Source organism: Corvus cornix, chromosome 2 (genome assembly GCF_000738735.6).
Source record: "Corvus cornix cornix isolate S_Up_H32 chromosome 2, ASM73873v5, whole genome shotgun sequence".
Classification (NCBI taxonomy): Eukaryota; Metazoa; Chordata; class Aves; order Passeriformes; family Corvidae; genus Corvus; species Corvus cornix.
This window is the reverse complement of record NC_046333.1, coordinates 8,133,132-8,156,379: the sequence shown is the minus strand read 5'-3', so window position 1 is coordinate 8,156,379 and position 23,248 is coordinate 8,133,132.

Here is a 23,248-nt window from a genome sequence, read left to right as displayed (position 1 = left end):
CCCACCTGAGTTGAGGTTGTTCCACATCTCGCTAGCTTTCTACAGAGCCTAAGGAAAACAAAATATAGATGCCTCCAAGCTTCCTCAAGGAAGTCACAGTTCAGGAGCCCTTGTATCCAGCTGCAGTTGCAGCTGCTGAACCCACAGCTGATGATCCCCTCGGTTTTGAGTGAAACAGGGAATGATGTTTAATATGAAGTTGGCACTCAGACACAGCCCCCACCTGTCCAACTGCTTTGCTACTCAGGCACTGAACTGAACGACTGCTTCCAACTCCTATTTTTAACCATTTCTCTGAGTCCTTTGAGGGTTCAGCTCTCAAGGCAGGCAATGTGTGGTTGCTTGTCCTCACTGAGCAGTATTACAGAGAGAATTTCAGCACAAATTCCCTTTAGACCAAACTCCTACCTCTGGGATCTGTAGGTCTAATGAAGACAAGCTGCAGTTTCATAACTGCCTTAAGTAAAACTCTGTGCAGGCAGCTCCTGAAAGCTGCAGTTTTGTCTTTTCCTTTCTCCAAATATGAATTCCTGCTGTCTCCTTTGTGGCCATACTCATGCAAACCCCAATGAGGGCTGAAAATTGCCCTGCTTCCCAATTGATTTTAGGGAACTCATCCATCTCATCTCTTGTGTGAATGGATGATGGTTCTGGCTCTATGGCAGCACTCAGCAGGAGGGAGATGGGAGAGGAAGGAAGGAAGGAACTAAGGAAGGAAGGAAGGAAGGAAGGAAGGAAGGACCATGACACACTTATCCTGTGCACTTGCTGACCCTGTGCCTGGTACAGCACTGCCAACATTTTGCACTCAAAATAGGGAGGGTGGAAATAATCAGGCCACTCAATTCTGTGGTGTGTTCAACCTCACATCTTCATTTCATCCTTCCTGATGCCATTCCAGTCCCTGTTGGTGGCTACAGAGCACAAGTGGTCTGGATGGAATCACCTGTTCAGGACTGGCATTGGAAACTGGAGGCTAAACTGAGAAAAGTTGCCGCTTACCCTCTAAGCCCTCACATTTATCCATTCTCTGTAGTGCTATTTTGGGGTTGCTGGAAACCTGGGCTACCCCACAGAGCAGCTATGATACTTTTACAGCTTCTCAGTTACTGAAACTTTTCTTTTTACCAGACCTATTAGTAGGCTGGAGCTTCAGTGGTTTTAATTGCTTGACCTTTTGGCACATTATCTGTAGATGTGATCTTTACAATCATACAGGAAGGCAATTTCAGCTCTACGAATATTTGAATACTCTGCTTTATTCTCTCTTCATTAAGATTTGACATACTCCTGATTGGTCCCCATACAACCAAAAGAATATGAAACTCATTATAACTGAAAAGTTTTAGGTGTGGGCTGCTGAAAAAGCTCCTTTTTTGGCTGTTATTTCTTTAGTGATGCCTTGTGTACACTGCCTACCTAAGGGGATGTTCTATCTGCAAAATGTCTTGTTAACAGCAGATCTATTAATAGCTGATCTAATAAGCACAGAGAGGGCTGGTTCAGAGCACATGTCACTTTGGGATCAGCCAGTGAGCAGAGTGGTGCAAACTGGCTTTTCCTCCTAAGATGATGAGTGGCTTAACAGCAGCCAGGAGTGCCATTGTCACACCATCCATCAACTGCCTTCCGTCCCTCTTAGCTGAACCCATGAATTAAGCAACTGTGGTTAAAAAGCAATAAAATTAAAAGTTGTAATGGGGAGACATTGACAAAAGGGTTACAATGAGCTGGCCATATATCTTTTAACTAGCTAAATATAACCATAGGTTTCCATAAGTTCAAAGAGTGGTGGCCTGGAGATGAATACAACTGTTCCAACTGAGTTCTGGGCTAGGAGCCAGAAGTTTGTTAAAACACCTTAGAACATGCTTATTCCCTCTTAGAACATTTTTTGGTACTTGCTCTATTAGTATGGATTTTATTTCCCCACCAAACGAGTTCTCTGCCTTTGAACCATAAACAATAATGGCACATCTGTCTCTAGGCTGCTGTACTTTGAAAACCAATGCTAAGGACACAGAGGGGTAGATTTTCAAAGCGTTGTGTGGGAGTTTGTACCAGGAGTCTAGCCAAATATTTTTCACTCATACTCATCCCTGAGCCTAACCTTTCCTCACTCGTTAGAATGGCTCTGTTTGCTCTGCCCACATGGGGACATTTCAGGCAGCTTTTACCTCCAGGGACAGAGCTTCAGCTGGTCAGAAAAGCCTATAAATAGGGTTTTACTGATGACCTTTTAAATCTAGTGATGGATCTTCCCTCTGATCTTTTTTATTTTACTTTTCTGGCTTTGTCTGTGTTTGTACATGATTCTCAGTTTCTGCTGAATTATTTACCATTAGGCCACGATGCAACCAAAAATCCCTGACAACAGTGAGACAGGTGGTGTGAAGTGATTTCTGCCTAAAAGTGATTGCAGCTCAGAACTGCATCAATGCTCACTGTGCCCACCTGTTTTCTGTGCTGAGGAGCTTGATGGCAGCCTCTTGGGAACCAGACAATTTTGTGCTGCTTTTATATGGCCATTCTGATAAAGCAGCATAAAAAGCAAGGAATTAAAAGGGCCTTCTTGCATCCTTCTTTGTCTATATAAACCAGCATTCCTCTGTCCGGTGTTCCTTAGAGCAAGTGATCTAGCTCTGAGGATGCTTCCCCACTGGCTGAGAAGGTAAAAGCATAACACTGCAAAAGCATAATGAGCCATTACGCAGGGACATGGGCAGCTTTCAGTTGTAAAAATTGGCCAAGCTGCTGTAAATGGCTTTGTTTTTTAGGTTTTCTCTTTCCTTTTTATTAATTCTCTCTGCTAAGAGGAATGTATACTTTAATAGATTTTTGTCATATTCCATGTGGCTTGGCTTACCATTCAGTAAAAACATACTGTTCTGTACTGCTCTCTACTTCAGAAGGACTTTACACTGTGGTGGAAATTTGCCCCTTTAAAGACTATCTCAGAGTGTTTCTTTGCAGATGCAGCACATGGATATTTGCTATATCACAACAAACTCCCCTTCTAGTAACTACTGTTCCAAGCCTTATTTGATTTTGATGCACTACTTGCCATGGGGTTGTTATCATTTTTCACAGTTGAGAATCTCCTTTGATGGAATCAGCTCAAAGTTCTATTTCTGGGTGGTTTCCCAGGAAAAACCTTTTGGCTACTAACAATCTTCCATTTAGAAATGTTTGCCGGTTGAATTCAATTAGTGTCCTTGGAAACTTCTTGTCTTTAGAGATACCATCATTCCAAGGTTTTCACTGCTGGATCCCAGGCATCTTTCTGTGTAATCGAAGGTTGAAGCCAATAGAAACCACTTATTGAAATCCTGTTCCTTTTTCACAGAGGCACTATGGTGTAAGGAAAGAAAAACTTGCAGATCAACAAGCCAGTCAGGGTGGAAATGATTGAATCCTTGAAAGATGTTTTCATGCCAAAGGAAAGCTCTGGGTTTATAAACTGCGTGGCACACCAGAGGTGTGACTTGGTAAAGCTGGATCATGCTTCTGCAAACCTTCTACTGAGGAAACAAATGCTTTTGTGAATAGTGTTTGGCATGAAAAAAAAAAATCGGAATCCAAACACTTGCAAAGTTCACTCATGAGCTTCTAGTTCCTGGACGGGAAAGGATGTGATTGCTTTGATTGCTATATACACTCACACAACCTGCATTCACCTCCTTGGGATCAGAGAAACAACACCTCAGCCCTGTCCCATTTCAATCTTTGTGTTGCATCCCCATGTGCTCAGGGGTTTTCACATGTGTCCCATATGCGTGGTAGATGACGTATGATGGTTTAAGAATTGTTCCAGTCATTTAGTCTCAAACATTTCCAAATAGATTCTCTACTTTTTTTGAGTAATAGACACATCTATCATTAAAATGTAAGAATGGAAAATGAGCAGACCTTCAAATGCATGAAACTCTCCATTTTTTGATGAGAGAACTCATTATATCTCCCTCTTATTAAATAAGTTCCATAACAATATTTTAATATGATTAAAGATGCTGCACCTCATTTCTTAAGAACCTGGGAAATTAATCTAGGCAGGGCATTAATGCAGTGGGGAAGGAAGGCATGTGAATCTTTTTTTTTATTATTATTATTAGTTTCTTTCTTTGCTACTGCTTGTATCAGTGCCTTATCAGTTAAGTGCAGGAGCTTAACAATGGGTTCTCTCAGCAAAGCCCTCTCCTTTTGCTGGGTGAGGTTAAAGAACAAACACATTGTCGTGAGCTTTTAAAAGCTTGATTTCAATTACATGGTAGTAGGGCAAAGCTCTCAAACACACAAAACTTTGACTTTGTAAAGATTGTGACCTCCCAGGTACACGTGCTTTAAGCAGAAAAAATGTACTTGACATGTCCCACTGCTGTTTCCACGCACCAGAAGCTGTGTGTATCGGGAAGAGGGGAAGGCGGGAGGGAGGTGTTTGACGTGGGATGGAGGGAAATCGTTTCTCTGGGAAAGCAAAGCTCTTCTGTTTGACTAGAAAGAATTTAAAAGATAAATATATCCCTTATCATGGAATGATAAACAACGAGGTCCAGGAAAGACTCTTTGAATAATCGAGTCTGATCTCCTGCATTTTGCAAGACTATTTGCCTTTGCATTCTTATTAACATCTTATAGGAATTTGTCTTTCCTCATGTTTGTTTGTGGCAGTGTCCACAATGTTACAGGCACTTTCTAGGCTTTCATGAAGAGCTGGAGCTTTCAGCCTCTGGACAGACAGGCAGACAAACAGACAGAGGTCATGGCAGAGGAGAAACAAAAGGACTTTTCTGTGCAAACTGAGACCCACTGTAGCTGGTATGGATTTCATAAAGGGAGTTCAAGGAGGTTGTTTTCCCCTATCCCACTTTGCCCTTCAATTGCCTGGAAGTGGTGGCCATACCTGCAATCCTTCTGTCCTCAGTCAGGCTGAAACTGACTAAAAAAAGGGCATAAAACTGAGCATGGGTGACTGCAAAGTGTGCATGCCTGCCCAACAGGTTTTCCACCCATAGGGGGATATTTTATAAGGTTATTTGGAGAGGTAAGGTGTCCACAGAAAGCCAACAGTAGCTGGATTCCTACCCATCCTTTGAAAATCCACCCTGTATTTTAAAACACAGAAACTGATAAAGCCACACCAATGACACTGCCCATGGCACTATCAGTGCTTGAAAAGAAAAAAAACCCAAATACAAAGCCGTGTAATGCTTTAAAACAAACTGTTTTTTTCCCCACTGAAATTCAGTTTTCCTTCTCAAGCCTTCTATAGGACTTTGCCTCTAAGTGTGTTCAAGGGAAATTAAATAGCATTCCTAAACATAAAGCAAAATGCCTAATCCCCTGGCCTTTCATAGTTGTTCAATACATCAGCCACTCTGGAAGTTGTATCGGAGACATAAATGCAACCTACTCTGTTTTGGATGTGAAAGTGAAGTGAAAGATGCCCACAAAACTAAATCAAAGTGCTTGAAAAAGTGTTTTAACTGCTAGGAAATACAGCAAGGCTCAGATCAGCTGGAATGATACAGAAGCCCATAAAATATTCCCAGAAAATGGTGTAGGTTGATCCCTGATGGGTTTGCAGTTCTGGTTTCATATCCATGTGCTGGTGGTACAAAGGTCAGACTCCCTCCCTGCTGTGCAGCCCTCTCTGGGGTGCCACGACAGCGCTTGAGTGGGCTGCTCAGCACCACATATTTTGTGGAGTCAGTGGATGCTTGCACCATGTTGGATGTCTCTTTTTATGGTTTTTTTTCCTGCCTCTAGCAGCCCTGAGGTAACTTAGTGTGGTGCATGACAGGGGAGTGGAAAGAGTTAAAAATCTTTCTCTTTTTAGTGCTAGGTCCACTATTTGTGTGAGCAGGAGCTCTCTATCAGGGCTGGGCTTTGTAATGTGTTCCATCTATTGATAAGGAGGCAAAATAACATTTCTAAATTGTTCAGGGTGTTTGCAGAATGCCAGGGCACTTCAGTGGCCTTCCATACAGAGCCCTGCTGATGATAAATCGTAAGAGATATTCTAGAAGTGCCTATTTGCTTGTGGAAATATCTGAAATACTGGAAAGCTCACAGATTTCCCAAGGTAGGTGAAGAGGCTATTCAGCAAATTTTCCCTCTACTTGAAATGCAGTTTTCAAATCATTTAAATCCTAAGTACCTAATGAAAATACACCGTAGTCCCCACGGCTTCCTGCAGCGATACGCTCCAGTCTCAGGCTCATGCAGCCGAGCAAATAACCTCCATATATTATTTTGCACTAGGTGATTTCAGTCTGCAGCAGATTCTGTTTGAACCATACAGCTATAAATGCCTTCAAAGGAGGGCAGGAGCCTGCCCACTGAGGAATAAATGCAGGAACAGAACCTCCTGTGCAAATATTAGTGTTCAGCATCTAGTGTAGCCCCAGTGAATATGTTCCTAACACATGTACAATTCAAATGAAAAGGTTATGTGCAGTACATGGACGTGTACTGACATGGCCCATGTGTTTCATGTGGAAGCACATTCACTGTCCTAAAGTAAACGTTGTCATCAAAAAAAAACCACCTCATTTTCCTAATATTATTAATCCAAAGGACTGACAGAAAAGAAAAAAAAATCAGATTTATCTCGAAAATGTAAAAAGTTTCACCTAATTCTTGTGGAGCTTATTCCCAAATGTTTTCCTAAGTTTCTATGCTAAGAGGCAGCTATGTCAATAAATTACTTAGAAGCATGAGCCTTGCTGCAAGGAGTCAACACTGTGGTTTGTATGTTCCTGTGCAAGAGAAAAGTGGAAATGTTGCAAAAGGTATCTGTAAGATAACCTATCAATAAAGAAAACCTTTCCTAAGTCACACTGCAGTCTTGCTTAAAGCCCTGAAGCTTAAAGCTTCCAAAATGCTTAAAGGGAAATCTATCTTCCAGTGAACTTAGTAGCAAATTTGTCATTATTTCCAATAGTCCTAGAATGACATAATTACCCTTTCCTACCTTTTTCTTCATTACACTATAGCTGTGCTCAGTATTCAAATGCTGAGACATTTTAAACTATATTTATTTATCTAACTGATTGTATTTAATATATCACTGGCATAGCAGCCACCACTATGTGCAGCACTGGGATGCTGAATAAAAGGCAGCAGTGATCCTGTGAGACTGCAGCATGCTGTCTGTTTACATATGAAAGCAGGTTCAATATGCACTACATTGTGGCAGCCCCATGATGCCTCTCTTCGTCGCTTGTTAGTCCAAGAGCCTCCTTACTTTCTCAGAGCTACTCCTTATGCATATGCATAACTCCTCATAATAATGCCATAAGGCTGCTAATCTATTCTCCTTCAAACCCCTCCTCAAAACTCACTTTTTCTGTGGTGGCTGGAAAACGTCTGACAATAGCCCAGCAGCTGGTGTGCTGCTACTTATTCTACTGAAGAAGATAAATACGCTGTTATCCCGACTGCTTTATTTCCCTCTTCGTTATATCCACCTGTTGTTTTCATCCCATGCTAAAATGGTGAGGTTTTTAGAGGAAAGACTGTTAGGATTTTTAATAAATACACACGTGTCACCTACCATGGCAGGGTTCTCAGAGTAGCGTCTCTCCTTACTACCACAATATGAATAATTACAGACATATTGTCTAAGCAATTTTATACACTTTCATGAATAAGACATCCCTTATGCCTTCCAAATACGTTTGCAATATGTTTTCCTTCCTGCTATGTTTGCATCAGTATCTGCTCTGCCCATTGCAAAGCAGCCAAGAGGCAGAAAATACCAGTCTTTGGAAGGAAAGCAGGATATTGTCTTTGTATATGGTGAGGTACAGCGACAATTGCTGTAAATTTGGGATCAATGGCACCTTTGCAATCCCTTCTTCCCTTCCTTTTCCTTGTGTCCAGCTTCACTTCCTCCCTCTGCCCCCATCTCTCCAAGCACTTCATCCCTGGCTGCAAGGCAGGAGCTGCAAGTGCCCTGCAAGGCAAAGCCTCTCCCTTCCCCAGCACTCTGATGAGTGGCACAGAAGCAGCTTCTCCAACACAAAGCCTGGTGTCTTTGCCAAAAGGCCCATGGCAAATTCAGTTTGAAGTAGCATCAAGGCACATGTCGTGTGCAATGTTTTATTCGTGTTTGGCACCTCGTGCCCTGGAGGAGACGTGGCTGGGTGGTCCCTCTGCTGCCAAGGTCCAACCTACATGCAGACCTGATTCCTCTTCAAGTCATGTCAACCCCCATCAGATAACAATTTACATCCTTCTGCAGAGTGGATATTTATGTTAGGGTTGTCACCATTTCAATGTCGACTTGTTTTTGAAACTTCTACGTCATGGTGTTATAATATTATATGAGGCTCTCAGCTCTCAGTTGTTCACAAAAGCACTTTCTAGTCCATCTCTTTGCAGAGGAGAGTTTGAAGCTTCCACGTCTGAAAGAAGACAGAAGATACAAGAAACAGCATGCTATTATTATATTTGTTAAAACTGAGTTATCTTTGGCCTATTTCATATTTCCTATGAAAATCTAAATGTACTCTTGTGCTTGAAAAGGCTAGAAGAGTGAAATATAATTTTTATTGTCTCATTTCTACAATTTCTTTGTAAAATCTGAAATTTTCATTAGGCTACTAAAGCAAAAAATATGGTGTGTATCTGGCACATTTTGGGTAACAGCTGTTGTGGCAACTAGTGATAATTTAAGAATTTGGAAGTAAGTTCATTTGCTGTCTAAAGCGGACAATCGTCTTGTAGAAATTTTTGTGAAAAGCCAACTATAAAATCTGTTTTAAAATTGAAGATGTGGGTGCTTTTGCATTTATCCAATCTGGAATTTGAAATTGCACAGATCGTGTGACTTTTATGACTAGTCACGAAGGAACAAAACAACCCAACAAAACCATCCGAACAATCCAAGAATAAACAGATATTTTTTAATCTGAAGGATGAACAATCATGAGAAAACTGCAACTAGAGGCTGGAAACACTAACTGGATAACTTATAAATCACTTACTCATCGTAGGATGACATCTATAAGATTGATGATACATTCACAAAGTGTCCAAAGGGAAAAATAAAAGCTCACTTCTTGCAGTCTTTTAGGCTGTTCGTAAGTAATTGAGAATGCCTTTGGAGTGCTCTGTTAAGATCTGCCAGAACACATGTTGCAGTCAAAGTAGGTCCTGCCATTTAATCCAGAAGGCATAGGAGCAAGTCTGTTAAGAAGCTCACTGAGACTTCAAAAACATTGACTTAACGAGGAAGATGGAGGCAAACTCAATGGGTAGGATTTCCTGGACTAGCAACGTCTGCTGGTGGTTCTGCATGTCAGGAACGAAATGGGATCACCTTCTCTGGATGTCAGCTCAGTGGCTGATTTGGCAAGTTACGTGGTACCCCCTAGGGCCCTTAGCACAGCATCTTGCAGGTGGTTTTTGTTGGAGTCTGCAGCTCCCATGGATGGCACTTGGAGTAGAAGTGAATCCTTCAGCTCAGCCGTATCTTCGAAGGCTTTCCCTGTGTGTTCCTTGTGGATGCCTCTGCATCCAGCCAAGACAGTCATGGGGGAAGAAGCTGTGGATCAGTGCTTGGCACTGCTGTTTGAATGGACATTACCACTTTCTTTTCCCATTTTTAATTTTCCCAGTTTTCTCTACCTTGGCTTGCTTTCCACCATTCCTTAAATTCCTGTCTCTTTCCTGCCCCCATCCTACCGCTCCTTCTTGACTTTCCCTCTCCTCATTTTTGTTTTTGTATCCTCAAAATAAGACCATTTCCCAACAGCAGTGGCTGTGGCATGACCTAAGGGAGCTCACTAAGGATTTTTTCACCTTCATACCCTTTCCTGTTGGTGGGAGGTGCTGCTCAGGATGTGCTTGGGTGAGAAAGCTGACCACTCACATTTCAGTAAATGGGAAGTGACTCAAAGTGACCTAGAGATGCTCTGTGCTTTCTTGGATAATTTGCACTACACACATGTTTAATAGCCTGCAAAATGGACAGAGAAACTGGAAGACTGAAGAGGGAACTTGAGGGATTATTATGGAGTCACTGGAACCATAAAATTCAAATGCAATGTGTTAACAGCCTTACCAAAAAGAATTTTCAGTAGATTTGTAAGCCAGCAAGGAAGAGCAGATATAAGGTTGTATGCATGCATGGAAGTAGTTCTCGTTGCTCTCAGGAGTATTTATTTTGCACCAGTAGGCACCAAGACAACCATTACCATGAAGCTCTGTGTAAGTACAAAAAAATGAAATAGCTGGTGATGAAGGTAAAAGAAAACAACACTTACCAAAGCAGAGAAGACTACTACCTGTTGTGTGATAATGACCTCTGGGTTCTTGGAGCTTCACACAAAGTCAAAAAGGGAGTGACATTCTGATGGAGCTCAAAGAATTTATGATACAATGTCCTTTTCTTGCACTTTGCCAGAATCACTACCAGGACACCCACTTCAAAAGAGTAGTTTGTCTGGGTTTAAACAATACGTGAGGCCACTTGCACAGCTATGCAGTGATATTAAGTAGCACAATGTCATATTATATGCAAATGCTTGTGTCTTTAGAAACACAGAGGAAAGTCTATGGGTTAAAATCCAGCAAACCAAAAAGTTATTCAATTAATCAGCAGCACTTCTTCTAGAAAGCCCCATGCTGAAACTGGAGGCATGGAAAGCCTACCTTGCACTTAGATGCTGTTCAAATCATTTACCTTGTCTTTTTTTGAAAGAAAAGAGAGAAAAAAGCAAAACAAAATAATCTTGTGCCAGTAGGAGAAAAAAAAAAAGCTTTCTGTCAGCTGTGGCACGTTTAAACACCTAAATATTTCATCAGACACTGCACTTAGTTCAGTGTTTTAAATAAGATTTAATAAATAGCTGCATGTTCAGACTTGTACAGCCCTACTTTTGTCTGTAGTTGGCAATGTGCTGCTGCATGTGTTTGACTGCACAGTTAAGAATTTTAATTACTTACCTGTTCCATACAGACACTCATTCTCTTTTAACTGTTTATTAAAAAATAAAACCGAGCCATTGTGCAAGAAGTCTTCCACACACTGTACAGCTGCACTATTGTCCAGAGTAGGCCCCTATTTTCTGAATGTACCCCCACATTCCCCTTGTCTCCTACTCCCAATGTCCAGTCTCTGGAATTCCCACAGACCTGAGGTGTTCATGTATCTCAGTAATCCCCTCTGAATGTCTTTGCTGTTAGTTTTACAGAGTTGTCTGAGATTCTGCCATCTGCACATTCAAGTGGATGGCACAAGCAGTGTCTGTCTTATTGTCAGGAAAACACAGCTGGAGCTGATGGTCTTCTGCCTGTTTTTGTTTGTTTGTGTTTTTTCCAACTTCTAGACCTATTTGGTAAAATAAATATTGAGAATTTAACAAACTCATCAAAATTTGACTTAAGAGCCAACAGTAAGTTGTATTATCATCTTTTTCTGATGGGTTCCCTTAGCAATGACATCCAAAAAAACCCAGGTCAGCATGAAAATATTCCTTCATTTTAAGTTGGTGGTCAGTGAATGAGTCACAGTTGGAGCTTCACTCCTCAAGAAGTTCATTCTCTGCTATAGAACCAGCCTGGCTTAAACTAGATACTTAATTTTTAGATACCTCAAATTACATGAGATGAAAGTCATTCTAAGGGTGCATTGACAAAGATGGCTGGAGACAGGTACCAATTTTTATGTCTCAACTCCAAGCTGACCAGTATTGAAGCAGCTCTGCAATCTATGCCATATGGGGCATGTTTGGAGTCAATATATTTTGCGATTTAGCGACAGAAGGGTGAAACAAAGAGTAGGAAGGTTTCTGACCTTTTTCATGAAGGTGCTAATGTCAGACAGCCAGAAACTGTGACTGTCCTAAAACAAGGGATGTTTGTATGTAGATAAATATACAGATAGGCATTTGTTTTCCAAATTATATACTATTTGTTGTTTCATAGTTCAGAATGTGTCCTGAATACAATAGTGGAGAAACAGCTTAAAGGTGATTGATTATATCATTTTGTTTCTAAAACTTGCGTCCAAATGAAGTAGATGTGTGGATTTGAGCCAAAAAAATTACAGGTTGTCTGTTAAATTTGTCTTCTGATAGTAGTACACTTGCTGTTGGATTTCTGTGTATATCAAAAGCATTGGAGCTAATCTTTAAGGACTGAAGTCTGGCAGTTTCAGAAACACCTTGGTTTCTCTAACATCCTGACACGTTCATCTGTGGATGTTCTGCTGACATGTCCTTTGGTCAGATGAGGTCAGTGGCCCAGACCTTGTACTGTTGTATAGCTGAGCATCTCTTCTGAGCTTGTTGCTCTTTGACTTGAGTGCCACAGCAGTGTTTTCACAGCTTCAGGTCTGGCGGCTTTAGTTGGTAAGGCAGGGTGGGAGGCCTTGCCTTTCTTTGTTATGGGAAGATGCATTTTCACCTGACAGATCTTGGAGCATGCAGTGTCTGGTTCTATACATGAGTAGGTGTGACAAGCACATTGGGTCATGGTAGGTAGCTGAGGAGTGGTATCCAGGTGTAGAAAAGTTGTTTGAGCTCCATCTCCTGCTCAGGCTCGCAAACCACGACTCAGTGCAGAGCTTCAGAGTCGGGGTGTTGTGCAACCTGAAAGCAACCACTTTGGCAGTGCCACCTTCGGAGACTCCATCACTATGACCAGCATGGGAATGGGCTCAGATGGTAACTCACAGAGTTAATGCGTGAGTGGATCCCACCCTGTCTGGAGATTTCATTTTAGTTTGCAGATTCTGTGAAAGTACTGAATGCATTGTTTGCCATTAGCCAATTTTACATGGACTTCAAATTTGTCTGGGGACGCTGCCCCCAGGATTAAATTTAATGTGTCGGGAATTGCAGTCTACTTACATGTGTGTTCATTAGAATGCTGCAGCCAACTGTCTATAAAATGTCAATATTCACTTTTTTTTGGTGCTACAACCTTCGTCAGTTTTGGAGGGCAGTAGACTAGCAGAAGAACATCCTGTTTTGTTTTCAAAGGATTGCTTCTAGTTCTTGTAATTTCCTACTGAAAATGAGAGGCTGCTTTGCTGAAAGGGAGAGTAGGAGGAAATGTCCTTATTTGCATCCTTTGTTGTTTCTTTCATTTGAGTGTTTTCTCCTCCTTCCTCTTGCTTTTCTCACATTTACTGCCTACCTTTACACTTGTTCACTTGTCAGAGAAAGATGTTGATATCCTGTTGGCCCATTAGCTATCTTTTTGCTTGATTTGCCAGACTACTTCAATATGCTTTAGCATGATTGGGAAAGACAGCTTTTTTTTTATTTTTTAAAAAAGTATTTGCATTATGTTTTTCATACTGAAGCTTTTACAGCAGAAATACTGTAAGTAATTCAATTCATAAATAGCAAATGTTACCTTTGCTGCTAAACTCCAGGAAGCTGATGAACATTTCTGCTTTACTTTCTGCTCTATCTTCATTTATTTATAGAAGAAGAACAGAGGGAGCAGGGAAAAATCCTTGGGAAGGAAATCTCTTATTGATGATTTTTCTGGAGTGAGCACAGGCACTTGGAACATCCTTGCCCCTTCCTTTGTCCTCCATCAATTTGAACACAGCAGATGGTCACATCAAGCCGTGATGGAACAGCAGTATGAGGTGGTTTAAACTAGAAGTATCAGGAAAGCTATGAATTAGTTTACTTGGTGTCAAAGGTGGTCAGATAAAGACAAGTATTTATCATGAATGAGATGGAGAGAACAGATTATGGAAAGCAAGACAGAGCCTCAATTTTAATATTTTTTTCATGAGAACTGTGAGAGCCTGTCATCATTAAAAAAATCTATTTTCCTTAATTGGGAATAAAGAAGAAACAAAGAAGAAAAAAAGTATTTTTATGATACTTTTTTTAGCACCTCTTTGCAGTCTAAAGACAGCATGAAAGCATTGCTCAGAAAAAATCTCTAGATTTCAGTAGTGTTACTTTATCTGTCCACAAATTAGGTATCTGAGCTGGATTATTTGGCTCTCTCATTAGCTAAAAGGGAGGGACAGGTGACATTCACTTTCAGGATCCTTGGCTGCTTCAAGTAAGAGATTAATTGAGCTTTGGGGATGTTTCCTTTCCTTGGCTATAAAAGATGGCTAAAGAATTGTTTTATACAATAACTTGCAGCCTTGAGAGAAATTTCTGTGGGTGGCCTTTGTCCACTTTGTCTCCGAGCTCAGGTATTTGACACAAGTGATACACAGAAGAATCCCTACCATGTGTCCAGACTACTAAATGTACTAAGTACATATGACATAAGCTGCATGTTAGAGGGCTGTCTTGCTTCCCTGTGGCTTCATACCTGAAAGTGGTTACTTAAAATATCTTTCCTTCCTTTGCTCACAGTTTTATTGATGTGACTGGAAACCATCGGCAACAAAAATTCAGGGGGCAAGTGTCAGAAAACTGAAAAAAATGGGACATTTTGCCAGATATCCTACATGACAGCTCCGCTGTAGAAAAGTCCTTTTGACAGTCTTTTTGAATAGTGCTACCCAGAATGAAGTGACCACAGAATCATAGAATGGCTTGGGATGGAAAGGACCTTAAAGATCATCTAGTTTCAACCCTTCTGTCCATGGCAGGAACAACTCCCACCAGATCAGGGCCTGGGTCACAAGAATGGGAATATCGTATGATACCACTATACTTTTTAAGTGATCCTTCAAAACATTTTACCTCTTTCACTTAATATACTTAATACTGCTCCTACAAAATGCTTTGTTAATTGAAAGTGCTATCTAAATGCTAACTATTGTTCCCTGACTTTGGAAAGCAGACCTTCCTCAAACAGTCCATCAGGGAGGGTTTGTTTTCTCTGGATGTGCCTTATGATCCTGGACCACTCACAGCAGAAAAATGAAATCAGGTCTAAGTCCAATTCATTCTTCTCAATTTGTTTTTTTTTCTTCTGTGAAGTAGCTGAAGGATAAATATCATAGCTGGGCCACCTGTCTTATCTGATCTATGCATCTTCCTTCTCTAGTCAGGTTAAGTTAGAACTATACTGGCATGCAGTGAATTTTACTTTGATGTTTTATCCTGTGGCTTCCATAATTCCTTTGTTTTGCAGTGCATGTCAGTGTATGGCATTATACAATCTCCCAGCATGCAGCAATTGGTGGTTTCAGGCAGTTGGATCTGTAGGGCTTTTCCATGGGCATGAGAATGGCTGTGGATCCACCTCCCAAAGAGAATGTGTCCCATGAAAAGGTCTTCCTTCTCTGATGTAACACTGCCCAATTCAATCTCAGAGAATGTTTAACTCTTCAGTTATCAAAACCAGAACATGTTCCAAAATGAATAAGCAAAATGGCTTATTTAAAGATGTTGAAACACTCTGGTTTTACATTCTTGTAAAATTCAACCCAACTTTACCACTGGTTGTAGACCTCTCTAAATTGTGTGGATGACCACAGTTGTACTAACCTTAAGACCACATTCCAGTTTACCCCTCCCTTCCCAATATCCTCCCCCAGTGAGGAGCAGAGGTACCCTAGTCACCAGACCAGTTTGTAGCTGTCCACTCTGACATATGCAACTCAGCAGACATTATCCCTAATCATTATATTTCAGTGAAAATATTTTTCTGTGAGCTTTCCATCTTTTTAGTAGAAGGCAAGTTCAGTAAAGCTCTTGGCAATTGCTTTATAGTGAACTTTCAAATAAGAATTGGTCCATCTCTTATGAATGAATATGTGATTTGAAATGCTGATGCCAGGTTTTATTTTCAACATTAGTTTTTATACCATCTGCTTTAAGAGGCCTAGCATTGAGGTGTCAGAGGTATTTCTTCACTTTGCTTTTCTCTTCCAGGACATTAAAGGGCACTTTCAAGTTAAACTCATCACGAGACTATGTGAAAATGAGAGCGTCTGATGTCTGTTGTAGATGAGTTGACCAAAGAGATTGTGAGGCTTCAAATTTATCTTTTTGTTCTGAAAGAGCAGAAGTCAGATCTGGCAATTAGAGTGAATTATGGTTCCGTTCCCAAACCGTCTTTTCACCAGATACACAAAACCCCCCTATGTTTATGTTTGCCACTGCTGTTTGGTGGAGACGAATGTTTCTTTAGTCTTTGTTTGCTTATGGGAAGCTTAAGGCTTATGCAAAGATTGGCACCTAAGTATAAAATAGTTTTGTGCACAGCAATAGCTCAAGGTTTTGAAGAGAGGTCAGCTTTTAGGCTTTACTTTAATTGTTGCTCTTGTAATCCCAAGATGCTGAATGTTTTTTTTAATGCAGACATGGGCTGAGTAGACAAAACTTAAAAAACCCCCAGCTAAGCACGGTGCTAAGCTTCTGAATGTTTTCACAAGGCACCTCAGGGAATGTGGAGTTACAGTAGCTTTTAGCCACTTCATTTTGTGAAAATTTGGTATTGTAAAACCCTTCTCCTGCTATTGAGGCTGAGGAACTCATTGTTGGGAATTAGTGTGACAATGGAGCAGGGTTATTCTTGGGATCCTAAAAAGCAGTATCTCTTCTAAGGGAAATTCACAGCAGAGTCCCTTGAACTACAGAGAGGAATGCAGGTTTGAAATGTTGGCTCTGAAGGCAAGAAAAACAATTAGATGAAAATTCTAGCTAATGTTAAATCTTAACTAATTGATTTCTTGTTTTCCAACCTGCCTTTCTTTCTGAAACAAATGCCAGAGATACAGAGTCCTTCCTTCTCTTCTATTAGGTTAATGTTTCTGTTAGAAATATAGAACTTTGTTCTAAGCTTTACTGAAAATGTAACATCACCCCCTAGAAGAAATACTGACAAAATCACTAGCAATACATTCATTTAAATGCAACTGTCAATGTACAGCTGGCTTCTTAAAAGGGGATCTTCAGTAGCCATCTCAACACCTACCTCCTCCCTCACTCTTTGGACCCAAATTTTTTCAGTAGTGGCTGAATTCAGCTGAAAAGCTGGTTACCAAGTTGGTTGCATTTTCCATTAACATCACTCAGTATTTTGCGGCAGATCTTAACACAGAGCATGCTGCACACTCCCCTGCTCCACTGCAGCAGTGAATCAAACAAATTTGTTTATTTTTTTTCTAATAAACTTTACTCCTGGTTATAATGTCACCTCTCTTCTGAAACTCTGGCCATCATTCTTGACTTGGGCTAGACTTTAACTGTTGTCATTTACTTGTTTGTTTTTTGCTTTCTGAAGAAAGAACAAATATCCACATTTTTAGCAGCAACTTAATGTATGAGGTCCTTATCTAGTGTTTGACAATGGAAAGTCTCAGGAAAGCTGGCCATTATATCTGTTGTTCACTTTCAACTCCTCTGCATTTTGGGAGTTAGATCGTGGTCTTGTCTGACTGAAGAGAATAATAAACTTTCTCAGCTCACTGGTCTGAGGTTTGGGTTTGGTCCTGATCTCAGCTACGGAAACCAAGGATCAAATAGCTCAGGAGAAGGCCTCTGCCTTTATTCTCTGGCCAAGGCTGCTGTCAAGAGATGTAAGAATTAAACCAAGTTCTTTCTTCAAGGGAGACAGAAACTTCCGTCTGCAAATGAACCTTCAGATACTATGAGCTACAGGTTATTGTTGAGCCCCTAGGGTCTAACCCTGAACTGGCTGCACTATTTCTCTCTTTTAACTCCTGATATTTTATTCTGCTCATGAGGGTGAGCTGTCTGAAGCAAGGCAATAGTATGGGTTTGGAGAGGAATGGGAACAAGTGGATAAACCCACTGTACTGTGCTGTGATCTATGTGTGCCCTGAGTGGTCTTATGGGTGAGTTACCAGCAAAAATAATGCACTAAACGTCAAGTGATTACCTCAAAATGGGGAAATAGGCAGCTGAGTGTTTGGCTGCCTGACTTAGGCGCTTACCAAGGGCTCAGCTTATAGAAAATAGGGCTCCTCCTGGATGCACTCCCACAGCTTGGATCATCCAGTAGCTGTGTAACCTTTGAGGCTTTGTGCCCTTAAATCATCATATGACTTTTGGTACAACCCAGGCAGGTATTTTCATGCCTGTATTGTCTTGCTGCTTCCAGGAAATGAACACATGTAGTTCGTGGCTATGGCACAGCCTCCAAGAACATTCCAAGTGAACCCAAATATCTTTGCAAATGTACAGATCCTCTGAAAATCTCACTACAACCTCAGGAACACAGTCAGAATTTCAATCATATTTGCTATCCTACTATTCAAACTAGTAGAAAATTAACAGATATGAACTTAGAGAAGGGTATCTAGATCAGGTTTATATTAGAAATTACATATCTGAGACTGCCTAGAAGTAGCTCATCAGAGGGTTATGAATAATGTATGACACTTTTTACTGTTGGAGAGCCAGTGATAGCTGAATTAATCTACTCATATTTCTATATATACATAAAAAGCCTTAGCTTCTTTTCAGCCTTTATTCTTGCTGTAGTGTAGCAGGTATTTGAGTAAAGTCAGTGATTTTTCTTCCTGTCTACTTTAGAAAACAATACTTTTTCTTTGACTTAAACACATTCATTCTTCCTAAAGCTTTTAAAAGAAGCAGAGCTTTCAAGATCAAAGATGTTAATACAACACCTGTACTAACACTATATTCAGTCATTATTGACCATTCTTTGTGATATTGTTTTATGCAGGTGCCTTTCCAGTGTGCTCTTTAGAATGTGAAGGAATACAAAAAATAAGCATCTGTGTATCTTTTTATCACACTTTAAAAAGCAGAGCTTTTTGACGAATGGGGGTGGGGGGGAAGCACATAAATATAATCACTCCTCTGCTCCTTGTGATCCAGGGTTGTAGAGAATCTTCAGATGGTTGCTCACATGGTCATGAAATCACTGTGTATTCTGTAGAATTCATGGATATGAGCCAGAAGTGAATATTTACAGGTGGTGGCAAAGAGTGTCACTTGATAATAATTTTTTACTGCCTCTTTTTAAAGAATGGAAATTGTCTTTCTGGGGAGCAGAAATAATTCCACATGTCTTAGATTACCTATCCATTTCAGCCTGGAGAATGTCTAGTGAGTACTTACAGGGAGAAAGTAAGGGATAACTTGTAGGCTTTAATTTATTCTTAAAAAGTACTTTGCCAACACTTAAAAGTATCATACCAGAAAATAGAAATGAGTTTTCCAGTGATCAGAAAACAAACTAAAGAGAAAATGGAGAGGGATAACATACAGTAATTTTTCCACACAGACAGGAATCAAACTATTGCGATTCGGAGCTACGTTACATTTAGAGACCTCTTGTCCTGCCATATTCCTGTTTTAACACTTACCAGACATGAACTGGGCATATTTAAAGACTCAAGAACAGAAATAGGTACACACATTAAAAAATGTCTATACTGAGGTAAAGGATAGCTGGACTTTATGACAATTATATACTTTCGGGTCAAAACTTAAGGAACATTTTCTTGTGCAAATGTTCTACATTTATTTGTTCCTCAAAAAAGAAATCTTTATTTCCTTTCAGGACAAGATGTAAAGGTGGCTTTTTATGACTTTAATCTGAAGCAGTTGATTGTAGTGCAGTGTCTTTGAGTTTGACTGGTAAATCTCTGCTTTCTCCTTTAACAGTAATGTTAAAGAAAAGGGAGATAACAGAATAATCCCGTCCCAGAATGAGACCCCATATATTTGAGACCTGAATATTCATAACCACGTACTTGAAAGCTAACAGACTACAGACCAGTTAGAGAAAACACTGAGCAGAAACATTCATGATACAGCTTCCTTCTTGATGATAGGCTCATGAACAGGTAATTCACAAACTGATAGAACATATTTTGGCTTTTGTAAAAGATGTTTATATTTTATTTTATTTTATTTTAACATTTTTTTTCTGTCTGCTTGCAGTGCGGCCCTGTGTGAAGCTGTGACATTTCATGGCAACTCTGTGTTAGCAGTACCTGAAGTACCTAAGAAACCACTGTAAGTGAAGTCTGGTGTAGTCCCTGAAATCAGTGATAACAGCTCTGGGGAACATAAGAAGATGAGAGTGGTGTTCCCACAGCATCAAACCTAGGGTTCTACTCCCAGCCCTGAGCACCTAAAGAGCTCAGGTATTAGAGATGCATTAATTCTTCCAAAAGAGGGCAGAAGCAGCATTTACAGAGTCTCCTTGACAAATCTGTTCCTTTCACCCAACTGCAGTCTTCTGTCTCCCAGTGTCTCAGAATACAAACCTCTGGCTCTGCAAAACAAACAGTAAGAACCAGCCAGGAATCCCCACAAACATGCAACACCTACAAAGCACTGCAGATTTTAGAACATACCAAAATCCTAAGTCCTCTCTCCCTGACAGCAAACCCCAGTAGGGAAAGTACAGACTGCAAAATGTGTAGAGTGACAAAGGTCATATTCAACCCCTAATATTCATATGTTTTCATTATGTTTTCTGTTTGAACGGCTTAAAAAGAGTTTAATAAGAAGTCTGAGGAAGTTTGTGAGCTTGTGCATAGCGCTTAGATAAAAGAAAGACAGAAGAATAAAGCGGTGGTGGACAGAAAGGCATGATGTTGTGTACCCACATGTAACTGATGTAAAATTTTTGGACATTCCAGGCTCGAGATCAGACCCAATGTGTCACCTTGGCCCAAGGCAGTAAAATCATTAAATAAAAGGCTGAGGACCACAAGAGGTAATTTAGTCCAGCTCCCTGCCCTAAGGCAGGATCACGTCTACCTGCGTCATTCCTGACAGATGTTTGTCCAACCTACTCTAAAAAACCTGCACTTGGTCATGTCTGCCAGGTACCCAGGCAGACTTTCTTGCATGTTTGGCAGTGCTTGGGTTGCCTGTCAAATCAACAAAGTCTCATTGAATTGACAGTTGAAGACAGTAAAAGATAAAAAGAAATTTATATAAATATATATAAATATTAGAGATATATATATGTCTTTACAAGAGAATTTGTATTTGATTTTATATTACTGTGTCACTGGCAAATATTTAATTCTAGCAATGTGGATTCTTTCTAATAGGCTGTTTAGGTAAAACATACATTGTGGGATCTGCAGGACATCTAAACTGGGCTGTGGCAAGAAAATACAGACATCAAAGTACATGTATATGGAAGAATTTTGTAGGCAAATAGTAAAAATTTTTAGCCCAATTTAGAAGACACTGCCGATATCTACATTCACATTTTTAGGACTGTCTTACTGCAATTGCGTGCCTTGGTTTGAAAGACAGGTGTCTGCTAAGGAAAGCAGGAGCCTCCCATGGAATGGAAAATGTAACCCCCTTCCCTCTGAATTACTATAATTTTGAAATTAAGGGGCTTTCAGGCAATTATATGAGAAATAGGAATAACAGTTCTTTACTAGTATATATAACAAGGCAATAATACAGAAACACTGCCTTAACCTGCCAGAGTCAGGATACAACCTGACACCCTGTCGGGCAGGGTGGTGGCACCAGTCCCATCAAGGGGTGGCTGCACGCCTCTTGGGGTGACAGATGTGGTTCTGTTGAAGCAGGGATCCTGTAGAAGGGTCTGGTCTTCCTCTGAAGGTCCAGCGGTGGTTATGTAGTTCTTGTCCTCTGGGAATCCAGTAGGTAAGGGCTGCCTGTGGTGTTCCAAACCTCAGATTATAGCCAGGTAGGAATGCTCGGCTCCTCCCCCTGGGCGGGGCATCTCACAGTGGGATGATGTAATTCTGTAAGTCATGCAGTGAGGCTGGATGGCCCATTAACAGAAGATATCCCCCGGAGGGAGTTATCAGGGACGTGTCATGGAAGAGACAAAGAACACTGCCCCACCTGGTTTCAACAGATGGTGATGGAATACATACTTTTGGTTACATTTTGCATCGTAAACTACGACATTGAGATATCAAGAGAACAGCGCACCATGTGTCACCAAAGTATCTATTACATAAACATAAACTTCCAAGACACAGATCAATATATCTTTTTGAAGTGTTTCACCCAAAATGTGTAAGAATAGTCAGCCTGCTGACTTTTGATGGTGTTTTCTTTTTATTAAAAAAACCCACATTTTCACTCTTATTAGATTTTGTGAGTGTCCCCTTCCAAACTGCCAGTTGCCCACACCAAGATTTTAATAAATGTGCTTCTGGATAATTTTCAGGACCCTGTTCTCAAATAAGAGAATAGCAGCTTATGCTGTCTCCCCATTCAGGAATTACCTGGTGTCTGAGAGTGGCTGTGAATTGGCAATGGATGCTCATTTTCAATTGACAAATGAAAAAATATTTACAGTCAGGTCTGGCTGTGTTGTTCCTTTGGTTTGGCAGCCCACTGGGGTTGTGAACCCTGCTCCAGAGCATGGTTCTTTGTGAAAGGGGTGGGAGAAGCAGAGTTTCTTCATGCATCCATGGAAAAAGTGAAGGGAGAGTTATGGCTTGTAATTACAAAGAAAGATGATAGGAAACAGAAAAGCATAGAAAACAGAAGAATGAGGAAAAAAATATGGAAGATGGAATTAGAGATATGAATCCCTAAAAAAACCTTCACTGTCCAGGCTCATGTTAAAATTGCATCCTATTAATATCTCCTGAACATTCAGGAAGTTACTCTTCTGGAAACAACCAGCTGCTATGTTTTGTTCTGAATTCCAAGCTTTTCATCCTATATCCTTGCATGGTTCCAACTATATATTTAATCTTACATGTATATGTGATAGGTTTGAAAGAAAATAGGTCAACAGTACTTAGGATAAGTAATACTTTAATCAATTTTAACGTAACTTCTGATGATAGTGACTGAAGATAACATACTGCCTTCACTAATTCCATTTAAAGTAGCAGGGACATAAAAAAATCATATTGTTTGAATTGCTTGGGGAACACAAATTATCTGTTTTATATTCCCATAGAAGCTATAATATTCAACAGGATACTGTGAAGGACATGCAATTATTTTAGTATTCACTATGAGTGTTATTGATATACAATGTACGTGTAAATTCATCCTTCTTCAGTTATGTTTGGAGGGATCATTAAAGTGTAATGGATCTGACGACACAGTAGACCTTAATGATAAGTTGTAACTGGACTTTTACTCATGCTTAATAGATTTTTACTTAGAAGAGATATCCACTCATCTACAGCTTTCAAAAAGTGTTCATATGTGTTGAGGGTAAAGCATGTAAAATGCAGTTGTTGGGAACTCAATATTTAAAAATTTAAAATTAGTATCATTACACTTTTTGAAAAATAGGAAATGCACATTACTTTTTAATGCAGATCATCCCATGAAAGACACAAGCAGTAAAAATGACCTGGATTTTTTTGGCAGAAATATCAACATTC